Genomic DNA, 27,067 nt, shown 5'->3' with positions numbered 1-27,067 from the left:
TATGCAGCACCAGAACCTGGCAAAGCGATACCGGGCGAGGAGGCGAAGTCAGCGCGGTCACGTGAGTGATCAGGACATAGACACAGATTTCTCTGAAAGCATGGGCGCTGCCAATGTATGCATCATGGTGCTAATGGGGCAGGTTCATGCTGTGGAACGCCGATTCTGGGATCGGGAAACAAGCACAGACTGGTGGGACCGCATAGTGTTGCAGGTCTGGGACGATTCCCAGTGGCTGCGAAACTTTCGCATGCGTAAGGGCACTTTCATGGAACTTTGTGACTTGCTTTCCCCTGCCCTGAGGCGCATGAATACCAAGATGAGAGCAGCCCTCACAGTTGAGAAGCGAGTGGCGATAGCCCTGTGGAAGCTTGCAACGCCAGACAGCTACCGGTCAGTTGGGAATCAATTTGGAGTGGGCAAATCTACTGCGGGGGCTGCTGTGATGCAAGTAGCCCACGCAATCAAAGATCTGCTGATATCAAGGGTAGTGACCCTGGGAAATGTGCAGGTCATAGTGGATGGCTTTGCTGCAATGGGATTCCCTAACTGTGGTGGGGCTATAGACGGAACCCATATCCCTATCTTGGCACCAGAGCACCAAGCCGGCGAGTACATAAACCGCAAGGGGTACTTTTCAATAGTGCTGCAAGCTCTGGTGGATCACAAGGGACGTTTCACCAACATCAACGTGGGATGGCCGGGAAAGGTACATGACGCTCGCATCTTCAGGAACTCTGGTCTGTTTCAAAAGCTGCAGGAAGGGACTTTATTCCCAGACCAGAAAATAACTGTTGGGGATGTTGAAATGCCTATAGTTATCCTTGGGGACCCAGCCTACCCCTTAATGCCATGGCTCATGAAGCCATACACAGGCAGCCTGGACAGTAGTCAGGAGCTGTTCAACTACAGGCTGAGCAAGTGCAGAATGGTGGTAGAATGTGCATTTGGATGTTTAAAGGCGCGCTGGCGCAGTTTACTGACTCGCTTAGACCTCAGCGAAACCAATATTCCCACTGTTATTACTGCTAGCTGTGTGCTCCACAATATCTGTGAGAGTAAGGGGGAGACGTTTATGGCGGGGTGGGAGGTTAAGGCAAATTGCCTGGCTGCTGGTTACGTGCAGCCAGACACCAGGGCGGTTAGAAGAGCACAGGAGGGCGCGGTACGCATAAGAGAAGCTTTGAAAACCAGTTTCATGACTGGCCAGGCTACGGTGTGAAAGTTCTGTTTGTTTCTCCTTGATGAAACCCCCCGCCCCTTGGTTCACTCTACTTCCCTGTAAGCTAACCACCCGCCCCTCCTCCCTTCAATCACTGCTTGCAGAGGCAATAAAGTCATTGTTGCTTAACATTCATGCATTCTTTATTCATTCATCACACAAATAGGGGGATGACTAACAAGGTAGGCCAGGAGGGGTGGTAGAGGAGGGAAGGAAAATGCCACACAGCACTTTAAGCACCGCACTTTAAAAGTTTACAACTTTAAAATTTATTGAATGACAGCCTTCTTTTTTTTTGGGCAATCCTCTGTGGTGGAGTGGCTGGTTGGCCGGAGGCCCCCCCACCGCGTTCTTGGGCATCTGGGTGTGGAGGCTATGGAACTTGGGGAGGAGGGCGGTTGGTTACAGAGGGGCTGCAGTGGCAGTCTGTGCTCCAGCTGCCTTTGCTGCAGCTCAACCATACACTGGAGCATACTGGTTTGGTCCTCCAGCAGCCTCAGCATTGAATCCTGCCTCCTCTCATCACGCTGCCGCCACATTTGAGCTTCAGCCCTGTCTTCAGCCCGCCACTTACTCTCTTCAGCCCGCTACATCTCCTCCCGGTCATTTTGTGCTTTCCTGCACTCTGACATTATTTGCCTCCACGCATTCGTCTGTGCTCTGTCAGTGTGGGAGGACAGCATGAGCTCGGAGAACATTTCATCGCGAGTGCATTTTTTTTTCTTTCTAAGCTTCACTAGCCTCTGGGAAGGAGAAGATCCTGTGATCATTGAAACACATGCAGCTGGTGGAGGAGAAAAAAAAAGGGACAGCGGTATTTAAAAAGACACATTTTATAAAACAGTGGCTACACTCTTTCAGGGTAAACCTTGCTGTTAACATTACATACATAGCACATGTGCTTTCGTTACAAGGTCGCATTTTGCCTCCCCCCACCGTGTGGCTACCCCCTCAACCTTCCCCCCTCCCTGTGGCTAACAGCGGGGAACATTTCTGTTTAGCCACAGGCAAACAGCCCAGCAGGAATGGGCTCCTCTGAGTGTCCCCTGAAGAAAAGCACTCTATTTCAACCAGGTGACCATGAATTATATCTCACTCTCCTGAGGATAACACAGAGAGATAAAGAACGGATGTTGTTTGAATGCCAGCAAACATACACTGCAATGCTTTGTTCTACAGTTATTCCTGAGTACGTGTTACTGGCCTGGAGTGGTAAAGTGTCCTACCATGAAGGACGCAATAAGGCTGCCCTCCCCAGAAACCTTTTGCAAAGGCTTTAGGAGTACATCTAGGAGAACCGCGAATGCCAGGGCAAAGTAATCCTTTCACATGCTTGCTTTTAAACCATGTATAGTATTTTAAAAGGTACACTCACCAGAGGTCCCTTCTCCGTCTGCTGGGTACAGGAGGCAGCCTTGGGTGGGTTCGGGGGGTACTGGCTCCAGGTCCAGGGTGAGAAACAGTTCCTGGCTGTCGGGAAAACCGGTTTCTCCGCTTGCTTGCTGTGAGCTATCTACAACCTCATCATCATCTTCTTCGTCCCCAAAACCTGCTTCCGTATTGCCTCCATCTCCATTGAAGGAGTCAAACAGCACGGCTGGGGTAGTGGTGGCTGAACCCCCTAAAATGGCATGCAGCTCATCATAGAAGCAGCATGATTGGGGCTCTGACCCGGAGCGGCCGTTCGCCTCTCTGGTTTTCTGGTAGGCTTGCCTCAGCTCCTTAAGTTTCACGCGGCACTGCTTCGGGTCCCTGTTATGGCCTCTGTCCTTCATGCCCTGGGAGATTTTGACAAAGGTTTTGGCATTTCGAAAACTGGAACGGAGTTCTGATAGCACGGATTCCTCTCCCCAAACAGCGATCAGATCCCGTACCTCCCGTTCGGTCCATGCTGGAGCTCTTTTGCGATTCTGGGACTCCATCATGGTCACCTGTGCTGATGAGCTCTGCGTGGTCACCTGCAGCTTGCCACGCTGGCCAAACAGGAAATGAGATTTAAAAGTTTGCGGTTCTTTTCCTGTCTACCTGGCCAGTGCATCTGAGTTGAGAGTGCTGTCCAGAGCGGTCACAATGGAGCACTCTGGGATAGCTCCTGGAGGCCAATACCATCGAATTGTGTCCACAGTACCCCAAATTCGAGCCGGCAAGGTCGATTTAAGCGTTAATCCGTTTGTCAGGGGTGGAGTAAGGAAATCGATTTTAAGAGCCCTTTAAGTCGAAATAAAGGGCTTCATTGTGTGGACGAGTGCAGGTTTACATCGATTTAACGCTGCTAAATTCGACCTAAAGTCCTAGTGTAGACCAGGGCTTAGTTATACTGCAGCTTCAATACCAAATTTGCTTAACTTTGTTTGCCACCTAACATAGGTATGCACCTGTCCCTTCCTTCATCAAGGGGTGTGTATGTTGGCAGTCTTTTCAGTCTTTTGAAGATTTGGTCCTCAGCCATACTGTGTTCATTTCCATTTTTGAGTACTCTAGTTGTGCTGTGCTGTTAAACTACTACTGTGTTGCCTCTTGTGGCTACATCTCTGTAGTGGATATTTGCACCATATTTGCAAGGTGCTTTGGGATCCTTGAGGATGAGAGCTGCTACATTCCTGTAAAATTATTGTTTTAATAAATTAATAGTTACTTGCTAACACATTACCCTATGTAAATACAAGCTTAGTTTTCTTGTGAAAATGTATAATTCTGCAACTTTTTAAAATCTAAAAAATAAAACAAAAAATTACAATTTAGTCCCCAGCACGTTCTCCTGAGGCTTTGTAGACTGAAGAGATATTTGCTGTGTTTCCCCAGTTTCTACAGTTACCAGAAAAACCCTAAATAAAGTCTTGATCGTGGATAACAGAATTTCACATTCATAGTTTAAACATCCTGACAGAATTCATTTTGAGAAAGAAATAGCATAATTTTAATAAAAAGGAGTTTAAGCAAGAGTATGAGTATAAAAATATGCCAAGAATTAATTTAATATTTCATAGACTTGTAAATAATGCTTTGCTCTGAAATGATAAAAGTGCAGTTTTAGTTTTGTACTTGAATTTTTTCCTGAAATGGTTTAGTATTTCTTTCAGGATTATCATTGGTGGTGGAGATCATTCTTAATGAGCAGCTTTACAGCTGTTTATCTTTTTATCTATGAGGTTCATTACTTCTTCTCTGAACTCCAAATAATGGGAACTGCTAGTACCATTTTATACTTTGGGTATACTAGGATCATGGTTTTGATATTTTTCCTTTTTACAGGTAAGTGCAGCATTATCGGTGAAATTCAATGCAACGGTTTCAGGGTTGCTGTTTTCTGATCATTCTAGTCAGAGTCAAGTTGAGAAACACTTGCTTGGAAGAAACCAGCAATTTTGATATTAAATATGGTTTGAGTCTGCTGCTACCATTATTCACTCACTTTACAGCACCCAAAAATATGCACGCTAGCGACATAACAGTACAGATAACTTATTGTTCCTGACCTGAAGATCTACAATCTAATTTGCAGCGATTCTTTTCTAACTTGTTGAGTTTCCTTGATTATTGCATGGTAGTGTAACAGTGACCTAAGAACATTATAGATTTACATTTTCAAAGTGTCCTTGACAGAAAAGCTTTTATATTGGAAATTACTTAGGAAGTCACAAAATGAAAGGAATGCTGATTGCTGATCACACACACACACACACACACACGTATATCTATAATGAATGTAAATGAAAGGTAAGAAACGGAGACTAAAACTGAGAATGGTCTTTGCTAGAAGGATGAATGTGGGACTGGAAGATTTAATCCTGACACTCTGACACTAACTGTTGCAAGTCACTCAACATCTTGATGTCTTTTCACAGTGTGTAAAATGGGGCTAACACTTATCTAATTAATCCTTACAACAGATAATATTTGTAAAAGGTTTTGAAAATGTAAAGTGATCTAAATGCTAAATATAACTATTACTAAATGTAAAGGCTTTAAATTGCAAATGTCACACGCAGTGTATAGGGACTGGAAATTTTTATTTTCAATTTATTTAACTTGATAATGAATGCAAGATGTCCAAATATTCACATGGTAGTGAACTGGTATTGAGTATGTGATAGAAAGCGAATACCTAGAGCAGTCAGACACTTGAAATGCCAGATAGTAAAGCAGATGCGATGTTGCGCAACTTGCAGATGCAAAGAAGAAAAGAGGGGTTAGGAATGTGTTGAACAAAACTTGCCCTACACTGACTCAAAAAAAAAAAGTTTGGGGGGGAGTTACATGTCTTGGGAGTTCTGAACCTATTGAAATGAAGCAAGTGGGGTACTGCAGCACATTGTTAAACAGACAGCGTGAGGACACTTCCAGTGTTGTACTGTTGAGATGCAGGCAGGACTGTGGTCAACTAGAATGTACTTTTCTCATATCTTCTGATGTAATTAAACTTGGAGCATAATGTGAGGAACAGGATTTTTTCCAGAATCAGACCTTAGCTTTCTGGTAGAGTATGAAAAATGAAGAATGTGTGAATTTTATTGATCACACCATCAGCTCTTTTCCCCAGCCCCACAGAAAAGGCTAGGGTTGTGAGGTCCAGGTTCAGCAGAAAGGTCTTTAGTACTGCAGTGAGTCAGCAAGCACCTGGCTAATCCAAGAAACCTCCTTCTGCACTCATGTTCAATGGGTGCTTGCTATGGAGACTTCTAGGGGGCTATTCACTTCAGGCTTCCTCATTTGTTCAAGAGAAGGGTCTAAATCTGGCCTCTTGTGACTGTGGCTGTAACTTTCAGAATTTAGAAAGGCAGGATGGCTCAGTGGTTAGGTTGCAAGTCTAGGACTTCAGAGACGTGGGTTCTATTCCCAGCTGTGCCACAGACTTCCTTGGACAATTTACTATGGGCCAATCTACACTAAAGCTGTAAATTGACCTCAGTTATGTAAGTTTCATAACTGAAGTCGACATGACTTACAGAAGTTTCTAGACCACGCTGTGTCGACAGGAGACGCTCTCCCACCGACTTAGCAGGTCTTCACCAGACCCACTAAATCGATCGCAGTAGTGCTGAGTTTAGCCATTAGTGTAGACAAGCCCGAAGTCTCTGTGCCTCAGTTCCCTCTCTGTAATATGGAGAGAACTCTTTTTTACCTCACAACTGTGTGTGAGGATAAACACATTAAAGATTATGAGGTGCTCAGGTACTGCAGTGATGGGGTCTTATAATAACACAGCATGCATATATACATCTACAGAGAAGAGAAGACTCAGCATCTTATTTGTCATGCGTCACCATTTCAAGACACACACAATTATTTTTTTTAAAAGCCACAAATCTGGGGAGATTCTTGGGAGCAAGAGATAGGCTAATAAAAGTCCTTTCTTAGATTCCCCCATCTCTTCTTGGCAGATCCTCATTTACATTCAGTTCATAAGTAAAAAATTTAAAAATAAATATTTTGGCTGCTCAGGGTTGCTTACATCACCGGTCTCTTCTCTGCTGCTGCCCTGCCCCACCTTCTCTAGTATCACTATGTTTGCCGAGATTAGTTCATCTGAGCTCATTGTTATTTGTTGCTTGCCATATGCTAATTGTGGAGAGAAGTAGATTTGGAGCCTGGCTACTTACTAGGGTAACTTCAATGCTGTTGGAGAGAAGGAACTTTTGCTTGCTCACTTTGGATCTGCTACCATCCTTGGATCTATGATTAAGACCTCTGTAATTTTATTCTGAGGAAACCTGAAGAAAAGTGGTGAAAAGGCAAATGGTGATGAATGGAGAATGAGATGCCAGGTAGGAGTTGCCACCATTTTAACAAGAGGAACATTCAGGGGGATAAAACTTCACACGCCGTAGACTTCCAAACAGAAAGCCATACTTTGAAATGTGGTATCAAGGTTCCTTCCCCACTCTGAACGCTAGGGTACAGATGTGGGGACCTGCATGAAAATCTCCTAAGCTTACTTTTACCAGCTTAGGTTAAAACTTCCCCAAGGTACAAACCATTTTACCTTTTGCCCTTGGACTTTCGCTGCCACCACCAAACGTCTAACACCAGTATTATTATTATTAGGAAAGAGTTCGTTTGGAAATGACTTTTCCCCCAAAATCCTCCCAAATCTTACCCCCTTTTTTCTGGTGAAGGTTTGATAAAAATCCTCACCAATTTGCATAGGTGACCACAGACCCAAACCTTTGGATCTTAAGAACAATGAAGAAAGCATTCAGTTTCTTAAAAGAAGAAAAAGTAAAAAAGAATCACCTCTGTAAAATCAGGGTGGTAAATACCTTACAGGATAATTAGATTAAAAACATAGACAGTCCCTCTAGGCAAAACCTTAAGTTACAAAAAGACACAAAAACAGGGATGTCCATTCCGTTCAGCACAGCTTATTTTCTCAGCCATTTAAACAAACAGAATCTAATGCATATCTAGCTAGATTACTTACTAAGTTCTAAGACTCCATTCCTGTTCTGTCCCCGGCAAAAGCATCACACAGACAGACCCAGACCCTTTGTTTCTCCCCCCCTCCAACTTTGAAAGTATCTTGTCTCCTCATTGGTCATTGTGGTCAGGTGCCAGCAAGGTTATCCTAGCTTCTTAACCCTTTACAGGTGAAAGGATTTTTCCTCTGGCCAGGAGGAATTTTAAAGGTGTTTACCCTTCCCTTTATATTTATGACATGTGGCCTCTGAAATTACTCATGCAAACTGGGATCTACTACAGAATTACCCTAACATTCATAAGCAAGTGGCTCCCAGAGTAATTTTGGGGCCTGACCTGGAAAATTTGGCCCAGAAAGTTTCATACTGAAGAGGAAAAGATCTTTTTTTGAACTTGTTTTGTTTGCAGAAAATTGCATCTTGTTCATGCTTAGGCTCACATCTTTCTAATTCTCTTTCATTATCTTGGTGCTGCAAGATGTGGAGTTCACACAGTCCTATCTTACATGTGCCATTTCACTTTAAATCATCAAGCACGAGACTGGTAGAATTATTGGGAAAATGCCTTCTGTATATAGAGGGTTATTTTAAACTGTGACTAGTGATGTTAATTTGTAGTATCCTGTTATTGATGAGCTACAAGACACTGACAGATAACTCATTGCTACCTCTAAAAGACTTCTACCTGCTTATTGAAAACCACTGCAAATATTTATATTCGCTTAACATAGATCTAGAATTCTAGAAATGTAGGAGTGGAAGGGAGCTTGATAGGTCATTTAGACCAGTCTTTTGCACTGAGGTAGGACTAGGTATATATGGCCAAATTGCACGCAACTGTCTCTAGGCAGTTTTTCTTCTGTATTTTCCTGGACATTGTAAAAGTTGGTGGGGTTTTTTTCTTTTTCTTACTATTTAAGCCCTGCAGCTGAGAGGGGAAGAGGGCCTGATCTTTTTTATATCTGAAACTGATAGAATAACCACCTGAGGTAACAAAACAGCAGTGTGCCTGCTAGAATTAGCAAGGAGCATTAGTGTATGCGTTTCTGAGCAAAGTGAGCCAAATACTCTGTGTACGTTATGTTTAATGATGTTAGCTGCCATGTATCTGCTATGTTTCTTCTTTCTCATTATTTACACCCTGCTGAAGTCTGTCTCTTCTTCCCTTTTCATTGGGAGTAGGGGAAAGACTGTGGATTGTATCTGCAGTTTAGAGTCTCTTAAAATTGCAATTGAGAAGGATTTAATTCTTCCAATTTTAAATTATTAGAAAGCAAACATGGAATGTGGCATGTTGCCAGTTAAACTGCTGCTTAAATCCTGGCAAAACAGAGAAGCTCCAGATGTCCTCTGTAATTTACAAAAAGAAATCTATAGTTAAAAATGTTTTAATTATTTTTAAATTAAAGCAATATGTTAATGTGTGTATAGGTTAGTTGCTACTCTGCCAATTTCAATTTAGGAGACGTAAATTGGTAGAATTAAAAATATTCTTTTTACCTATAAAATGATGATTTAAGTTGCCATGGCAGCTGCTGAAATGGTACTAAGAGCTTCAGATGTGCTGATTCTGGAGTCGTTGATGGGGATACCTGAAAAAGTACAATAATATGTAATTCTGTTGTTTTCATGTGTTAACTTTTATAAACCACATTAATAGTGGCACTGCTTTCTATAACCATTTCATGAAGAAATCACTGTGCAGTCATATTATTTTAGGAAGTGACTGTTTTCTAAATTCTGTACATGGTAATTTCCCATGAATTAGCAATTCAGAGTTGAGTCGTTGATAACATTCAAAACAGAATGTTAGTTTATCCTCTCTAATTAGTTTAACAATCTGTGCTTTGGGTGGATAGTAAACTACTATACCAAGACAATCCAACCAAGGTTATAGGAGTTTTGTTTGCTTTATCATTACTTTTCCTTAGTAGCATCCAATTTGTAAATTAAACTGTAAGAAGGGCCCAATCCTGCCAACACTTCTGAATGTGAGTAAAGTTACTGACATGAGTTAATGAATTACTCATGTGAGTACATCTGCTCACGTGCATAACTATTTGAAGGAGTGGGACCTTGACCTATTCCAGTTATGTCAGCAATAGGTATCTTGTTTTACTATATTTTTAAATCACAGTAGCTGAAATCCAATATAAAAGTCATCATTAACAGCTCATATATGGCAACATAGTGTGATATTTTGGTCTCCACAAAAGAAATCACAGTGAATAGCCAAGTAGGAGCTGAATGCTGAAGCTGAACAAATACTTGTGAATATTTAAAACAATGACTGTCACCAATATATAATCAAGCTGGCCAAATCTAACAATTATTGTGTACATCAAAACAGACACTATTTTAACTGGTGATAGTTATGATTACGTGGATTTTATGCTTGGGGACAAAAAATGGTTGTGTTTAGTCAAAGCATGTTGCTTTACAGTGACCTCTATTTTTGAACATCACTTTCACTTGTGAGTTAATGCCATGTTCAAAACTGAGTTTTGATCTTCTGGGTAGACTGTGTTTAGAATCTGAGATTCTGAAGCATCCACCACTGTGTAGTGATTGAAACCAGTATGATTTCAAAAGCTACATAAAAAGCTTTTAAGATATATAAAAAGTATCAGCCAAGTACAGAGTGCTCTTCTATTTGCTTTCTTACATTCTGTTCGTGCTCTGAATGTTTTTTCTTCATTAAACAGTAAAGCTGGAAAAGCTGAGGTGGAATAGGACAGTCTGCTTTGAAGTGTTTTGGCATTATTTGGTGCAGTAATTCTGTTTTTAATATTGAAGTGAAATTAAAGAAATTGTTTACTAATAACTTGATGTTACCCAGTTAAATGTTAGCTCATGGTATTCTTTCCAAATACACCAAAAGAAAACTGTTGCTAAGTGCTATTATGTATTACTGCCTAAAGTATTCAGAAGCCGAGGACAAAAAATCAAGCGAGCTGAATTGTCAGTTCTTTCTGGTATATTGGTCATATTTTGCCTCTTGGGGTAGGGATGTTACTTGACACATTCAGTAACATCTTGACTATCAGTTTCATGAATTTTAAATAACTATCATAAAAAACAAGCTTACATTTACACTTCTGTAGAATCAGATAGAAGATACATAATGGTTTGCAGTGAGCTGATGCTTTCATTTCTATGGATGAGCTCTAAGGGCTTATCACGGAAAGTTAGAATCTTAAAGTAATTGTGAAGGACATCCCTTTGAAGATAGCTCTACCAAAAAAAAGTAATTTCTTAAATGCATGTCCACCCAAATCCATATTCATATCTTTGTAAGTTTGCAGGCAGCTTGGGATCACTTAAACGAAAATAAAAAATATAAAAAGCTGCAGTGGTAATGCTTGATTCTAGAACAAATCAAGGCCTTATAGGGCTGTCAGGGGAGTGTGTGTAGGGATTTGGATTTTTCACAATATTATGGGGCAAAGAGAAGTGTATATCAAAGTTGTATCCCTATCCCTATTGTGGAATAATAGTAGAGAGATAACAGAAAATTTTTCAGAGAGTACTGTAAATTATATTTCCTCTCTGAATCAGTGATGTTTATTGGAATAAACTGATTAACATCCACAGTAAATAGAATCCACAATGAGAAGAGTTTGGGGGTTTTCCTGTTCTGTGTTCCATCCAATATTTCACTTGAGATTGAAAGCCTTCTTGCACTCTGATAACTAAATAGCCAGTCATATGAATATGTAACTTGAATCAGTAGACTGTACAGATTCTTTCAGAAAATTCTGATTTTGCTTTTTACCATGCTTTGTGAAAGAAACTGAAGTAGCTTTGAATGGTAACAAATTATACCACTTATAAACAAATAACCTAGTTGTTTTTTTGGTAAACATAGACATGTTTTTGAATTGGGCATCCTGTTATAAGTATACATGCCTGGTATCAATTTTAGTAAGCTAATTAGAAATCTAATAGTGTCCCTTCTGCAGGAATCATAGAATCATAGAATCATAGAATATCAGGGTTGGAAGGGACCCCAGAAGGTCATCTAGTCCAACCCCCTGCTCAAAGCAGGACCAATTCCCAGTTAAATCATCCCAGCCAGGGCTTTGTCAAGCCTGACCTTAAAAACCTCTAAGGAAGGAGATTCAACCACCTCCCTAGGTAACGCATTCCAGTGTTTCACCACCCTCTTAGTGAAAAAGTTTTTCCTAATATCCAATCTAAACCTCCCCCACTGCAACTTCAGACCATTACTCCTCGTTCTATCATCTGCTACCACTGAGAACAGTCTAGAGCCATCCTCTTTGGAACCCCCTTTCAGGTAGTTGAAAGCAGCTATCAAATCCCCCCTCATTCTTCTCTTCTGCAGGCTAAACAATCCCAGCTCCCTCAGCCTCTCCTCATAAACTCATGTGTTCCAGTCCCCTAATCATTTTTGTTGCCCTTCGCTGGACTCTCTCCAATTTATCCACATCCTTCTTGAAGTGTGGGGCCCAAAACTGGACACAGTACTCCAGATGAGGCCTCACCAATGTCGAATAGAGGGGAACGATCACGTCCCTCGATCTGCTCGCTATGCCCCTACTTATACATCCCAAAATGCCATTGGCCTCCTTGGCAACAAGGGCACACTGCTGACTCATATCCAGCTTCTCGTCCACTGTCACCCCTAGGTCCTTTTCCGCAGAACTGCTGCCTAGCCATTCGGTCCCTAGTCTGTAGCTGTGCATTGGGTTCTTCCGTCCTAAGTGCAGGACCCTGCACTTATCCTTATTGAACCTCATCAGATTCCTTTTGGCCCAATCTTCCAATTGGTCTAGGTCCTTCTGTATCCTATCCCTCCCCTCCAGCGTATCTACCACTCCTCCCAGTTTAGTATCATCCGCAAATTTGCTGAGAGTGCAATCCACACCATCCTCCAGATCATTTATGAAGATATTGAATAAAACCGGCCCCAGGACCGACCCTTGGGGCACTCCACTTGATACCGGCTGCCAACTAGACATGGAGCCATTGATCACTACCCGTTGAGCCCGACAATCTAGCCAGCTTTCTACCCACCTTATAGTGCATTCATCCAGCCCATACTTCCTTAACTTGCTGACAAGAATACTATGGGAGACCGTGTCAAAAGCTTTGCTAAAGTCAAGAAACAATACATCCACTGCTTTCCCTTCATCCACAGAACCAGTAATCTCATCGTAAAAGGCGATTAGATTAGTCAGGCATGACCTTCCCTTGGTGAATCCATGCTGGCTGTTCCTGATCACTTTCCTCTCATGCAAGTGCTTCAGGATTGATTCTTTGAGGACCTGCTCCATGATTTTTCCAGGGACTGAGGTGAGGCTGACTGGCCTGTAGTTCCCAGGATCTTCCTTCTTCCCTTTTTTAAAGATTGGCACTACATTAGCCTTTTTCCAGTCATCCGGGACTTCCCCGGTTCGCCATGAGTTTTCAAAGATAATGGCCAGTGGCTCTGCAATCACAGCCGCCAATTCCTTCAGCACTCTCGGATGCAACTCGTCCGGCCCCATGGACTTGTGCACGTCCAGCTTTTCTAAATAGTCCCTAACCGCCTCTATCTCCACAGAGGGCTGGCCATCTCTTCCGCATTTTGTGATGCCCAGCGCAGCAGTCTGGGAGCTGACCTTGTTAGTGAAAACAGAGGCAAAAAAAGCATTGAGTACATTAGCTTTTTCCACATCCTCTGTCACTAGGTTGCCTCCCTCATTCAGTAAGGGGCCCACACATTCCTTGGCTTTCTTCTTGTTGCCAACATACCTGAAGAAACCCTTCTTGTTACTCTTGACATCTCTGGCTAGCTGCAGCTCCAGGTGCGATTTGGCCCTCCTGATAACATTCCTACATGCCCGAGCAATATTTTTATACTCTTCCCTGGTCATATGTCCAACCTTCCACTTCTTGTAAGCTTCTTTTTTATGTTTAAGTTCCGCTAGGATTTCACCATTAAGCCAAGCTGGTCGCCTGCCATATTTACTATTCTTTCGACTCATCGGGATGGTTTGTCCCTGTAACCTCAACAGGGATTCCTTGAAATACAGCCAGCTCTCCTGGACTCCTTTCCCCTTCAAGTTAGTCCCCCAGGGGATCCTGGCCATCCGTTCCCTGAGGGAGTCGAAGTCTGCTTTCCTGAAGTCCAGGGTCCGTATCCTGCTGCTTACCTTTCTTCCCTGCATCAGGATCCTGAACTCAACCAACTCATGGTCACTGCCTCCCAGATTCCCATCCACTTTTGCTTCCCCCACTAATTCTACCCGGTTTGTGAGCAGCAGGTCAAGAAAAGCGCCCCCCCTAGTTGGCTCCTCTAGCACTTGCGCCAGGAAATTGTCCCCTACGCTTTCCAAAAACTTCCTGGATTGTTAAACAGGAAAGGGTGTCCTGTTTAACAAGCTGGTTCAGATGTTTATTGGAATGCTATTTTAAGTAAAGCAACAAAGGCTGGCAATGGAGGCAAGATTTCAGTTGAGAGAAACTGTATCAGCTGTGTGCTTGTATTTCAAGACTGGCTTTCATGAGAGAGGTGCTCAGAGGGAAGAGAATCTGAAAATGCCAGCCTTGACTTGTCTGGCATCAGTGTCTCACCAGTGTGCCAAGCTAACTGATAACATTTCGAACAATGGCAGTCAGGCACCTAACTCCTTTGGGAGCCTCTGAAAATCCCAGTCTTCTTGTCCAACACACTGAAGTAAATGATATAGCTATAGCTGCAGCCTTTAAAATAGCCACTGAATGCATCCAATTAAGTGAGCTGTAGCTCACGAAAGCTCATGCTCAAATAAATTGGTTAGTTTCTAAGGTGCCTCAAGTACTCCTTTTCTTTTTGCAAATACAGACTAACATGGCTGCTACTTTGAAACCTTTAAAATAACTGTTTCCTTTACTTGTATTCACCTCACCCAGGTATTACTTGGTTTGTATTTTACTCTTAACTGGTTGGTCAGTGCCAAATATCACGGATTAGGATGGTGTCCCACATAAGCAATTCTAACAATTTATACCCATTTATCACTTCTGTAAATTCCTACACCAGGTGCCGGACAGGGAAGAATTAGGCCCACTCTGCTCAGTCAGTCATTCATACATAGCAGCTTAGTGCAGTGGCCTTCACAATACAGGGTTGAAGTGAAATACGTTAGTTTACTTAAAAATTTTGCAAAGGCAATAGAAAATAAATGACTTTACAAGCAGAATAGAAAAGTCAAGTGACAGCCTTTCAGATAGCGATAAAGCTGTGAACCAGGTTGGGGAAGAAATACTCCCTTCCCCAGAGGTGGTCTTGTTGTTGGAACCTGGAAGAAGTAGGCAGCTTTTATGAGAGGTTTTTAAGTGAGTTATAGGAGCTCTGCAAACATAGAGTTTACTCATGAACAATAATTTAATCCAACTGTCAGGTAATGTTGGCTTTGTGTAATCTTAAATTAACTGTGTAATATCAAACTACTGAAAACAAGCAATGTGCTGAACTCAGCCACGGGAGCTGTTAGTCTGTCAGATAAATGTTTAACCTACAGGTTTAAAAAACCCTTGGGAATATTTAAAAGATTGCTTCATTGAATTTTTCAACTGATTCGCTATAATTCACTCATCATAAATCTGCAAGCAAGGATGCTTAAAGGGAGACCATGGTAGCTCCTTTCAGACTACTCTCATCTTTGATGTTTGCAGCAGACTTGATAGCTATCAACCAGGGACTATTTATTAGTCAAATAATGGAAGCCACAGAGTTACATCACCTGTGAAGTCTTTCCAGTACAACCATTCACATTCTAAATCCTTAAGAAATTTTTGTTTGGATGGAGGAATTACGGTGCATGCTGGGGTTTATAATGGAAACGGTGACTGAACTCTTAACTACAGATGTGCCATTATAATATTGGTAGGGGAGATTTTGTGTATTGACGATGAAAGTAGTTATATAGGCTACTGGACAAAATCCAAATGAGGTGTCTAGCAGTTTTATGTCTAAGAGCCACATCTGACAGGTAACAGGTGGTATCTGGCACTTGCCTCCATTTTATGCATTTACTAGTATGCATCTCAGATTTAGCGGCTAATGTCATAGTAAATCTGGTTGTCTTCTACTATCTAAATTGGCAAAATCTCCAAGAAAGAGAATATTTTCTCTTTGATTTGTTGAGCAGATTTTGGAGAGGGAAGTTGGCAAGTGATTCTATCAATGTACATGAGAAAAACCTGATTATAGATTAAATAGTCCTTGTTCACTGGGAATGGCTTTGGTAATTTTGTATTTTGAATGAAGTCCTCCTTTGAGGGGAAAGTGGTGCGCAGGGAAGGTCCAGAGTAACAAGGGTCAGTGCGTGGGTGTGTTTATATAGAGTCTATTTCTGTAATAAGCTTGTACATACTTGCAATTGCATGTTCATAGAACTGCAGTGGAAAAATCTTAAACCTTGTGCTAAAATTTGAGCGCTTTCTCTTTAAAATATTGAATTTCTATTACAGGAAAGCTGGTTTATTTTAAGATACCTAATATGTGAAACATACAGGAAAAACAGCACTTCAATAAAACCTAGTCTACCCGACAAACTTTTGCCAGCAACAGTTATGCCGCTTTAATTAAAACCGCTGTTGCATGTCCACACTATGCTCCTTGTGTCTGTGGAGTGCATCCACACCAGCAGCTCTTGAATCAACACAGAGAGCAGTGCACTGTGGGTAACTATCCCACTGTGCAACTGGCCGCAGGGTGCTTTGGGAAGGGTTTGCAATGTCTCATGGGGCAGGTACAGCGTCACATGATGCAGGGTTCTCAATTCCATCCTTCCAGGGGCATCCTAGTAGATTGTCAGCCACTTTTTCAACTAAAGTATGTGTGGGGGAGGGAGAGGAGAGTGGTGTGTCTGGGGTGGGGAAGACAGCAGGCTGACCGACCTATCCTGTGGCAGGGGGAGGGGGACACCCCCCTGGCTCTGCTCCGCACAGCAGTCTGTCCCGAAGCAGCCCGCTCTGCCAGCCTGCCTGTGGCTCTGTGAGTTCCCTCTGAGTTCTCCCACAGCCTCCTCGGCTGCCAGGAGCGGCATCCTGAGCTGCTCTGTGAGCTCTCCCTGCTGAGGAATGTGAAAGCACAGCAGTTGTCCCCTCCTGCTCCCCACTCCCCACAGCAGCAGTCTGCCTGGCGCTGTGTTCCTAGCGCAGGACACAACAGGAGCATTCCACCTTAATGATTTGCTCTTTGTTCCCCAAACACAGCAGCAGGCTCAGCTGTCAGATACTTCTCAGAGCTTTAAAAGGGGACGAGCACATGCCTGCAGGGCAGCAGACTAGTGATCAAAACAGTGAGCAGAGCGGTCACGGCAGGCATTGTGGGATACCGGTGGAAGCCAGTTATGTCGACAAACAGCAGTGGCTACACTGACGCTTTGTCACTTTAACTTTCCCACAAAAAGCTTTATGCCTCTCATTGAGATGGTTTTATTTTGTCAGCAAAACAGCAGAGTTTTGCCGCCAAAAGTAGCGTTGTGTGTGTATACCTCGCCTGTTTTGTCAGTAAAAGACAACTTTTGCCAACAAAACTTTGTGGTATAGACAAGGTCTAAGGAGGAGGTTTTTAAGAGACACAGCCTGCTTTGAGCCTTCTATCTTACAAACATAAGAAGGTGGGATACAGAGGAACACTGAAAGAAGCTACCAGCTAGGGGAGGAGAGGTTGTAACAATGCAAATACGGGCATATTGGACACAATGGGAAGGAGTTGGAGAATCAACTATAAAATAGACATAGACTTTGTCTACACTGCACTTTTGTCAGTAAAACTTTTGTTGTTCAGGGGTGTGAAAAAAACACACACACCCCCAAATGACAAAACTTTTACCACCAAAAAGCACCGGTGTGAAGCTATCGTGTCTCATTGGGGGTGGATTTATTTTTTGTCTGTGGGAGAGCTCTCTCCTGCTGACAAAGAGTGGCTACACTGTGTGCCTTTTAGCAGCACAGCTGTGTTGCTAAAAAGTGCATAGTGTAGATATAGCTTTAGTGATGTCAAGCCTTAGTGATGTAAATTCCTTTTGTGGTTGGTGTATGAGTTCCTATCAAACCCACTGTTTCGGACTATGATAACTGTAAATCTGGAGGAAAAGGGTAATCTACAGCACCTAATAGTAGGTTGTCAAAAAGCCCTTTACTAGAAATATACGTGGCAAAATGAAGTATCACAAGAACTAGCAGGTATATAATAGGAAGCATCTGAAGAAAGGCTCCTCATTTATCACTTGCGAAAGTCTGGTCAGCAAGTGGGTAGAAAGACAGAAAAGCTAATTCAATAAATATGCAAAAGGTAAAATAGTCTAACAAAGAACCTGAGATTCCCTTTCATTGATTTGCCTTGTGATAGTGAATAATAGAGCTGATATTGAACATGTTCTATTTTCCATAGTTATGTTTATAAAAGCCTCTGATGGTATGTCTCCCAAGGGTGCAGTGAATCTTTTATAGGACTGTTGTAGTAAAACACAGCATGTCGCTGTCTTTTTAAAAACTTGTTCAGCCAGCACTGATTTCTCTACTGTTAGCAGGGTATTAATTGTGGCAACTAGTTAATATCTGTGCCTCAGTTAACCAATGTGCAAAGTGCCTATTGCAATAGCTATGTTTATAAAAAGCCTCTGATGGAGTGGACTGGGTATGTCTCCTAAGGGTGCAGTGAATCTTTATAGGAGTGTTGCACGTCGCTGTCTTTTTAAAAACTTGTTTAGCTAACACTGATTTTTCCTACCATTGGGAGGGTGTTAATTGTGACATCTAGTTTAATGTCTGTGCCTCAGTTAACCAATGTGCAAAGTGCTTATAATAATAGCTATGTCCTGGAGGGGTTTTGAGGTTTAATATTGAATCTCCTTGAATGCAAGGTTGTTAGAAGGGCAACTTATTTATTTCATAAAGTTTGCCTTTGAAATTGGTGCAGGAATTTGAGAGAAACATTATATTTACCCCGAGTCTCAATTGAGTTAATGGGGAGGATATTTGGGACATATTGCACGTGACCCCAGTAACTGAAAAGGAAGCATAGTCTGCCCTCCTTTCCAGTCACTCCATCACAGTGATAGTGGGTGAGGCAGCTGCAACTTTGCTCTTTACAGTAAAAAGAGAAAATACTCTGGCCCTGGGCCAGTCTCTTCCTCTGCCGTATGTTGTTCTCCACCTTCTTAGAATCATAGAATATCAGGGTTGGAAGGGACCCCAGAAGGTCATCTAGTCCAACCCCCTGCTCAAAGCAGGACCAATTCCCAGTTAAATCATCCCAGCCAGGGCTTTGTCAAGCCTGACCTTAAAAACCTCTAAGGAAGGAGATTCTACCACCTCCCTAGGTAACGCATTCCAGTGTTTCACCACCCTCTTAGTGAAAAATTTTTTCCTAATATCCAATCTAAACCTCCCCCACTGCAACTTGAGACCATTACTCCTCGTTCTGTCATCTGCTACCACTGAGAACAGTCTAGAGCCATCCTCTTTGGAACCCCCTTTCAGGTAGTTGAAAGCAGCTATCAAATCCCCCCTCATTCTTCTCTTCTGCAGGCTAAACAATCCCAGCTCCCTCAGCCTCTCCTCATAACTCATGTGTTCCAGTCCCCTAATCATTTTTGTTGCCCTTCGCTGGACTCTCTCCAATTTATCCACATCCTTCTTGTAGTGTGGGGCCCAAAACTGGACACAGTACTCCAGATGAGGCCTCACCAATGTCGAATAGAGGGGAACGATCACGTCCCTCGATCTGCTCGCTATGCCCCTACTTATACATCCCAAAATGCCATTGGCCTTCTTGGCAACAAGGGCACACTGCTGACTCATATCCAGCTTCTCGTCCACTGTCACCCCTAGGTCCTTTTCTGCAGAACTGCTGCCTAGCCATTCGGTCCCTAGTCTGTAGCTGTGCATTGGGTTCTTCCGTCCTAAGTGCAGGACCCTGCACTTATCCTTATTGAACCTCATCAGATTCCTTTTGGCCCAATCTTCCAATTGGTCTAGGTCCTTCTGTATCCTATCCCTCCCCTCCAGCGTATCTACCACTCCTCCCAGTTTAGTATCATCCGCAAATTTGCTGAGAGTGCAATCCACACCATCCTCCAGATCATTTATGAAGATATTGAATAAAACTGGCCCCAGGACCGACCCTTGGGGCACTCCACTTGATACCGGCTGCCAACTAGACATGGAGCCATTGATCACTACCCGTTGAGCCCGACAATTTAGCCAGCTTTCTACCCACCTTATAGTGCATTCATCCAGCCCATACTTCCTTAACTTGCTGACAAGAATACTATGGGAGACCGTGTCAAAAGCTTTGCTAAAGTCAAGAAACAATACATCCACTGCTTTCCCTTCATCCACAGAACCAGTAATCTCATCATAAAAGGCGATTAGATTAGTCAGGCATGACCTTCCCTTGGTGAATCCATGCTGGCTGTTCCTGATCACTTTCCTCTCATGCAAGTGCTTCAGGATTGATTCTTTGAGGACCTGCTCCATGATTTTTCCAGGAACTGAGGTGAGGCTGACTGGCCTGTAGTTCCCAGGATCTTCCTTCTTCCCTTTTTTAAAGATTGGCACTACATTAGCCTTTTTCCAGTCATCTTGCCATGCAATGGTTACTCCTGCCTTAAATCTTCAGTAACTTCTGCAGGCTACTCAACCCTTGCTTATAGAGCAGAACGGACCACTATGATCATCAGAGCTGGGGTTGGGGTGCGGGCTTACCTCATGCAGCTCCCAGTCAGCAGCACAGCTGGGGTGCAGAGGAAGGCTTCCTGCCTGTCCAGGCATCGCAGACTGCGCTGTGCCCTGGAAGCAGCCAGCAGCAGGTCCAGCTCCTAGACTGAGGCACACAAGGAGCGCCGTGCAGCTCTCGTCCACAGGTGCTTGGGGCGGGGACAGTGCGCGGAGCCCCGTGGCCCCCCTGCCTAGGAGCCAGACCTGCTGCTGGCCGCATCCGGGGCGTAGTGCAGTGTCGGAACAGGTAGGGACTAGCTTGCCTTAGCCGGGCAGCACCGCCGACGGGACTTTTAACGGCCTGGTTGGCGGTGCTGACCAGAGCCGCCACGACCCAGTCCCTTCCATTCCGCGACCCAGTTCCCTTCCAGTCGTGACCCATGGTTTGAAAACCACGGCAGTAGACCACATGGCCTTGCAGTAGTGTATGACCTAAAGACAGTGTATAATTTGAGCTGGACAAGGCTTTTGCATATGTATACATTGTAAGTGTAGCATACAGTTGAGGAAGTTAACTACTAGTTGTTTTAGAGTATCCATGTGGCTGCTAATGACAGATTTATGTAATTTTGTAACTGTGTTCAGTTTTTTAGGGGCACATCATACAAGCAACTCCTAAAAAATCTTTTAGCTTTGAAATTGATAATTTAGTAGCCCAGGGTAAATGTCCATTGTTAAAAGTTAAAAAGTGCACTTTTATTTCTGGATAGGTAACTGGAGGATAATGGGATATTTTGGCCTGCTGGGATTTGCCTGTTATTAGACTTGCTCCAAGAGCATGTATGGAAGATAAACTAACTATTTTAACACTCTTCTTGTGTTAAGGACGATTGGATTTTTTGCCTGCTTCTGGTTTGTTAGTAAGATTTACAGTGTTGTGAAAGTGGACTGAAGAATTTCAAAGTGTCTTTGGATCTTATCACCCTTGCTGTGATATATTTTTACCCTGTATTGAGAAACCTACTTCAGTTATTTTAAAACGTAAAAGCTGAACTGCAACCTGTATGGCACAAAATACAGGCTATATAGATGGAAATAGCAGCTTGGGAAAACGTTTACACCAGTCATACTGTCCCTGAAAATGTTTATCCATTCTAATGACTTTTTAAAAATACTGTATCTGGAGAAACTAATGAATGATGCAATGAAACCATTTTTTAAAATAGTACATTATATAATTTCCAGATGAGATTTCTTGTTATTTTTGGTACTTTTCTTTTTACTCTTAGCAATTGTACCATCAAAGCATAGGACCGTCCAGTAAATACTATGTAAAAATTTGAAACTTTTTTTAACTTAAAACTGATTGTACATAGTATTGTGTACCTTTAAAACTCGTTTATCATCGTACAAAGGAACATGCATTTAGTGTAATGTAGAATTTTGTTAAGGATATCAACACTTTTTTTTTTTTTTTAAGAAAAACAAAGCACAACTCTGGCTGACTTGTCAAGTATGTCACCACTCCTAAGCATACGTTTCATTTATTTACTTTGTCAAATGGGCTGCCAAAAGGATGATTCCCTTATTTCTGGGCTATACTGCTAGTTATGGAGTGTTCAAATGTAGGGAGCAATAGCACGTGGAGCCTAACTGCTGCTTTGGATTAGAGGATGAGAGGCATTCTCTCTTCTAACCAGATCCCACGCTAGAGCTTTAAAGGAGATTACAAACACCTCCAATTGTATCTGGAAGTGAACAGGAAATAATTGCAGAGACGAGCTCGGTTGTTACGTTCATGCTGGTGACACTTGAAGAACAAAGGAATGTTCAGTGAAATTAAAGGAAATCTTTTTTTCACACAGTGTATGATCAAACTGGAACTCGTTGCCAGAGGAAGCTGTTGAAGCCATGAAGAGGGAAATGTTTAAAACATTTTCAGTGCTGCTGTGTGTGAAAGAGCAAATGATGTTGTTAATACAAATCTTTTTAAAGCTGGGATTTGCAGCATTGTCATCTGAGCCCTTTTTCTCTAGAAATTTAACTCCACTTACTATGCTTTTTTCTTTTTTTTTCTTTGTTCATATGGCATACCAGTGTCTCTGTGATCAGAGATATCCTGCCCCCTGCACTAAACGGGGACCCAGTCCCATAGTTAAGCCAAACGCCTAATGGGGAGAAATTGTCTTGAGTAAATTGTACTCCATTTGCTTATTTTGTTAGTCTTGAATTAGTAAGAAGAAATTGTTTTGGTTTTATCTTTTGCTTTATGTGTTATTCAGTGTTTTTAGAAGGATAGAAGTGTTATGGCTATCATTCTTGCTTTTGAAATTATTTACTGTTTTGTGTGTGAGTGAAGAATGTATGGCATGCTAACAGAGACCAGTGCTGATGGGCCAGATGGTCGGGAGGGGAGTGGAGAAATCGAGAGGAATCCCTCGGGTGGCAGATTGACGATCCTAAAGCAAAGGCATACGCCCCAAGGACAAGATAAAGAGTGGAGCCAGAGGAACAAGATAAGAAACAGCTGCGGATACTCCCAGTAACAACTTGATTGGGAGCAACCTTGACTAACAACTCTGGTTATAGACTTGTATGGGAACTTATTACTATAAAAGAAGGGTGTATTGCCATGGGACTTTGGGTTCATTCTGCATCAATATCGGAGCTTCGAACATGTTCGACAGAGGCCCAGCTCCCTTCCCTCGTGTGCAGTTTCAGCTGGCCACTGGAACTGACTGAGCAACACTAAGGACTGGTAATTATAAAATCCAGCTGCAGAACCTTTTGGGATGCGTGTGTGTGAATGGAAGCATATGCTGATTTTAATGCTTAAATCATACTCTTAATAAACGTGGCATATTGCCTTATCCCCTTTAAAAGATTCTTTTGCTTCTTATAAGCATAACAGTTATTACATAGGCAAAATACCCTTTGAAGCTGGCAGGTGTTTGATATGAGAAAGGACTGACTGCAGTATTAAGCCAAGGGATGGAAAGGAGGAAGCCAGAGGATGCTGCACTGTACAGAAGCTCTGGAGACAGAGGTGGGAGGTCTCATAGCTTCCAAATCTTCACTTCTTCGGCTGGCTATTAACTCCTGGGAATGGTGTTGCACACACTGTGCTCTCCTTAGGAGCTGGTGAAGCCTCTCTTCTGCGTTCTGCAGCCAGCCAAAGCTCCTTTGACAATCAGGCCAAATCTGCCTTTCCCCACTTTGTCAGGCAGTTGTGGCAACTTTTGCTATGTACCAGGAAGCAAGTGAGAAGAGCAGAGCCTTGTTTATCCAAACCCCTCTTATGTGAACCTCTTGTTTGAAACTGGGTTATGATGCCTGACATATTTTGTCTGTACCCCATTTATCTGGATAAATTCTGTGACCCCTGTTATGCTCAGGCAAATAGGGTCTTGCGTACACCAGAAACAGGTAAGGGAGGTTCAGATGTACTCGGCAATGGGGTTGAAGGGGTTCGATGTTGGTTCAGCCTCTTACAGAGAGGACTAGTGCAGAGACACATCTCCGATTGCATGGAATATTTTGGAGTTGCCTCAGCTCCTGTGTCTTTAATCCCATCCTACTAGGGCCTGATCCTAAACCCACTGCAATGAAGAGAGAGAGACTCCCATTGACTTTGAGCTTTGATTCTGAACCTTACTATGTTTTTATCCCAAATAAGATAATTTCTTCTCGCTAACAACAGTAGTGTTTCCATTAACTTGGCCTGGTTCCTACTGAGACCCAGCTCAGAAATGTAACAACCAACTGCACCATAAGCGCCAAGGCTCGAGCCCAACTGCACTATATATCACTTACAAGATGCGGGGGGACGGACGACACACTATATCCTGGAATACAGTGACACTGATCAAGACTTAGGAGGGTCAATTGAATATAAGCTCCCAGTGCGATGCTAGCCAAGATGACTATTGCCATTCTTGGATGCACAAGGAGGTGAATATCCAGTAGGCACAGAGAGGTGGCATTCTGCATATGACATCTGTGAAACCATTACTGGATACTGTCCAGTTCTGGTGTCCACATTTGAAAAGATGTTGAAAAATTGGAAGGGGTTCAGAAGACGGCTACAAGAATGATACAAGGTCTGAAAAACCTGCTTTACAGGAAGAGACTTAAGAAGCTCAAGGTGTTTAGTTTATCCAAGAAAAGGCAGACAAAGTATTCTGTGTATCCTGTGCCCAACCTGCTCATAGGGGTGCACTCCACATGAACCAGGAAGCAGTTTGAGTCAGACACCAAGGGTTTCTTTGAGGTTTAGGGGAAACTGGGTTCAAATTCCTGCTCTGCCACAGGCTTCCTCTGTGTCCTTCAGCAAGTCTGTGCCTCAGTTTCTCCTCTATAAAATGGGACTAATAGCACTTCCCTTTCCCCAGGGGTGTATGAGGATAAATACATTGACGACTGGGAGGTGCTCAGATCCTAAAGTTCTGGGGCGTATATAAATACCTAGGATAGCTGGATGGACATCATAGTTAATATCAATCTTCAGCAAAACTGGTGGCCAGCAGCAGGAGGTTAATTACTTCTAACTCTCTTCCTGTCCTGCAATTATTAACCGTGTATCTAGTGCAAGAGAAATGACTTGCTGTGCGCTTTTCCAAGCATCTTTGTTCGCTAAAATGGATACAGCCTTCTTGAACATGGAAACGCTGTGTGTAGTTTGTCTCTCTCTCTCTCTCTCTCTCTCTCTCTCTCTTTTTTTAAAAGAGATCTTAGCAGGGGAGGGGAGAAAAAGGTCTTCAACATCACTGGATTTCAAATCAAATCAAAACCCATGACTTCCACAAACAGCAGTCAAAGTGTCAGCTGTCCCTAGGTGCGGGAGTGGAGGTTTCCTAGGATTGCACACTATAGTGCAAGTGAATATGACATCATGTATTTCCTGTACATCACTGATCAGAGCCAACGAACACTGCTGAGGTATTGTTCATAAATTTAAGATCTTTGTAGAATCTCTTAGAAACCAGAAATTGAAAATCATTAAAAGTTGGCAGTAAGAGTCCATTTACATCATAGACACAGTCGCCATTGCCGTAGAGTCTACTGCCACCTGCTGGATTCCTCGGTCTCCCTCTTGTCTCACAACTGTAGTTTGTCTTCTGAGAACATTGAATCTCCTCATTAGTAACCCCTACTAGAGTCTGCATTGTCACTGTATTGCAGCAGTTCTCAAACTGGGGGTGGGGACCTCTCAGGGGGTTGCGAGGTTATTACGTGGGGGTCACGAGCTGTCAAACCCCGCTTTGCCTCCAGCATTTATCATGGCGTTAAATATATTAAAAAGTGTTTTTAATGTATAAGGGAGGTCGCGCTCAGAGGCTTGCTATGTGAAAGGGGTCACCAGTACAAAAGTTTGAGAGCCACTGCAGTATTGTGAACATGGGCACTGCAGATCTTTAGCAGCAGGAAGATGGCGGTGTATAGCAGTGATGCCATAATGTTAGTAGCCTGGCTTGGGGAGTACGATCAGATTACTGGTGGATTCTTTGTAATTTGAAGACTTTAAATCGTAATTTGAGGACTTCAGTAACTCAGCCAGAAATTATGGGTTTATTTCAGAAGTGGGTGGGTGAGGTTCTGTAGCCTGCAATGTGCAGGAGTCAGACTAGATGATCATGATAGTCTCATCTGGCCTTAAAGTATATAAGATTAGCTAATATCTGATCACCTGAATTTAAGAAGGTAGGGGCCTGAATGCATCCCACCTGAATGTCAGTACCCGTACATAGTATAATTCCAGTTCCTACAATAAAGTGGATTTTTACAAAGGGAGAGAGAATAACCTGCAGTGCAGATGAGACAACGGTTGGATCACATTAAAGAAGTTCTGTATTAAAATCACGAATGAGTTTGATTCCCCATACTTTAAATTCCAGGGTATTACTAATTAAGAGGTCTCTTGGTTTTACGGTTTCTCTCCCTCTCTGTGTGAAACTTGCAAGCTGCTCATTGTGTTAGTACATCCTAAGACAGAGTTTTTTCTCAAAGCAATACTTTGTAACAACTACTACTCACAGAGAGAGAGACTCAAAGCGATACTCTGTAACAACAGAAACAGCACACAGAGACTCCTCGCCCTTTTGTTGTATTTATCTCGCTTTGTTGACAATTGTGATTAAAATAGATATAGAGGATGTATGTGGATGGATGCTTGGTGTGGATAGTAAATGAATGATCAGGGAGGTGCCAGCCTAGGAGTTCAGTATTGACTGGCCGAAAAATGCGCAGAGTGGAGACAACTAGAGGACCCCCGGGGGGCAGACTGGAATCCACCCAACAGCCTCAAGGATGGGAGAACCGAAGAACAAGATAACATCTGGCAGCACAGAGCCATCAGGAATGTGCCATCTGCTGATTGATTCAGCAACAGCATGATGAAGCAATTCCCACAGACTGGCATAGGAATAAATTCCTATAAAAGTGGACTCTAGAAACTGAGAACTTTGGGGTCTGATTCTGCAAACCAATTTCCAGGAGCATCAGATGAGCATCTGACAAGGCCCTGCTCCCTCCTCGTGTCCAGGCCACCTGGCCAGTGGCTTGGCACAAGCAACTCTAAGGCTGGTAACTATGATAACAACCTTGCAGAACCTGTGTGTGTATGAATGAATGTGTGAATAAATATGAAATTTAATGGCGTGTTATAGCTATAACTAACTGCTTACTATGATTCTTTCTGTATTCACAATAAATGTGGCATTTTGCCTTTTCCCCTTTAATAAAATCCTGCCAATTTTTATTTTATTGGTTT

The 27,067-nt window shown here is 42.8% G+C and overlaps 1 pseudogene across 1 annotated transcript in view; it reads left to right on the top strand.

Moving 5' to 3' along the window:
* LOC140916831 (transmembrane 9 superfamily member 2-like) overlaps positions 1–21,313 on the top strand; it is a 36,064-nt pseudogene extending 14,751 nt beyond the window's left edge. The window contains exons 9-10 of the transcript XR_013636243.1: positions 4,303–4,478; positions 21,184–21,313. The product of XR_013636243.1 is annotated as a transmembrane 9 superfamily member 2-like (transcript). The remainder of the gene's footprint in view (positions 1–4,302; positions 4,479–21,183) is intronic.
* The last annotated feature ends 5,754 nt before the right edge of the window (positions 21,314–27,067 follow it).

This window comes from Lepidochelys kempii, chromosome 9, assembly GCF_965140285.1.
Source record: "Lepidochelys kempii isolate rLepKem1 chromosome 9, rLepKem1.hap1, whole genome shotgun sequence".
Taxonomy (NCBI): Eukaryota; Metazoa; Chordata; order Testudines; family Cheloniidae; genus Lepidochelys; species Lepidochelys kempii.
This window is presented reverse-complemented; position numbering and strand designations above follow the sequence as displayed.